Genomic DNA, 1,643 nt, shown 5'->3' with positions numbered 1-1,643 from the left:
CATCAAACCAACCCTCATAACCATCACTCATGTTTCATGCATATTCATCCTCCATAGATAGATGAGTATGCATCACAAAACTAAGTATATGTTAAGTAACTTCGTGTTAAAGAAGTGCATGAATTACCTATCTTACATTTTTTATCAAGTTTAATTCTTCTCTTTTTGATCAAGCTTGATCATTCATTTAATTCTAATAATTTTCTCCAAGATATATCAAGAAAAACTAAACAACATTGATGTTGAAAAACATACTGTTTATGAGTTACATGCTATAGCGTAGTAGAAAGAGCGGACAAACAGGCACGGGAGTGCCCGTCTGAACGCTAGTCCAAATAAAGAGAGAAGAATATAATCTAAATAATATGTGCTGCTGTCTTATTTCATTTCATTATCATTATTTTAGAGTGCAAATATAAATCTAAAAAGTTCTTCAAATTCTAAAAAGAAAAAAAAAATTAATTTATTGGGTTGTGAGAAAATAACTAAATGACAGCTCGTGGAATATTGTAGGAGCATTTGTGTACTATTTGGGGTCTAGAAATAAATGAAGAATCATGTGAGCACACGATTTGTTTCCTTCCCTATCGGATAACATTTAATTACTCCATACTCACATATCGGTTCCATACCAGGGGGACACCTATTTAGTAGATCATCAGGACAAGTAACGAGACATGGATTACACCCTATAATAAAAGAGAGAGAATAAAAAGTGTGAATAAAATAGTTCAATATTTTGTGTATGAAGTAGTGAAGAAAAATTTAAATGGTTAGAAATGACTTACCTCCAGCATTCGTTGCAACCAGAAATAAGGAAAAAAAGATAATCATATTATAAACAAAATTGATAATTTTAGCCATATCTCCCTCCTTTGTTTGTAATATATGTATTTATCACTTTATTATTTATATAGCTCATTTTCTTGGTAACATTACAAATACCCATTAAGTACATCAATGTGTTGTGTTTATCTCTTCATCGTACTAAAAAAAGAGGTCACACAAAAAGATTCTTCTTAATATTATATCTATTACAAAATTCTTCTATCTATAATATATTAACATATTAATATATTCTTTATCACTTTATTATTTTTAAAGCATGTCTTCTTCTTAACATTATAAATATATTAACAATGTGTTGCGTTTGTCTCTTCCATTAAATATCCATTATGTTTATTTTTATCTCCATCTCTGTAGTATAGGTCACCATGACCTAAACCCCTTCTTGTTGTTTAGACAAGGTGAGTTTATGATATTTATTTACTTGCGATATATAAATATGTAGTTTCGAGCTTTTCTAACAAACTGCTTTATCTCAAAATCTTTAGACGTAAAATTTGATCACTTTTATTTTTAATGCTATAGCTCCCTGATCGTTAACATGTTGTTAGCCTGTAATTTCGACAAGCTCATTTAACGCGGTCAACATTTGTTGACTTTTGTCTTTGCCGGAATCAAATTCTTTTCCTTCAACTTAAGGAGTTTGAGGAGATGTGGACGTAGCATGAAAGGGTCTAAAAACCCTAGAGTTCGACAAGACGTGAGTCAGGAATGCAAGACCGTCGAAGCCAAGCAATTACAGTTGAGGCGGGAAGATTTTCAATTTCAAAGAGAAGCGGTTTCCTTAATGGGAGACA

At 31.3% G+C, this 1,643-nt stretch overlaps 1 long non-coding RNA gene across 1 annotated transcript; it reads right to left on the bottom strand.

Annotated features, from left to right (window-relative positions):
- Nucleotides 1-214: 214 nt before the first annotated feature.
- Nucleotides 215-949, bottom strand: LOC25497111 (uncharacterized). The gene is made up of 2 exons (XR_003013062.1): nucleotides 789-949; nucleotides 215-689 (listed from the first exon to the last, which is right to left on the bottom strand). It is a non-coding gene; the product is annotated as an uncharacterized lncRNA (long non-coding RNA).
- Nucleotides 950-1,643: the final 694 nt, after the last annotated feature.

This window comes from Medicago truncatula, chromosome 6, assembly GCF_003473485.1.
Source record: "Medicago truncatula cultivar Jemalong A17 chromosome 6, MtrunA17r5.0-ANR, whole genome shotgun sequence".
In the NCBI taxonomy this organism is placed as follows: Eukaryota; Viridiplantae; Streptophyta; class Magnoliopsida; order Fabales; family Fabaceae; genus Medicago; species Medicago truncatula.
Note: the sequence above shows the minus strand (reverse complement) of the source record. Positions and strands in the feature narration are given on the sequence as shown.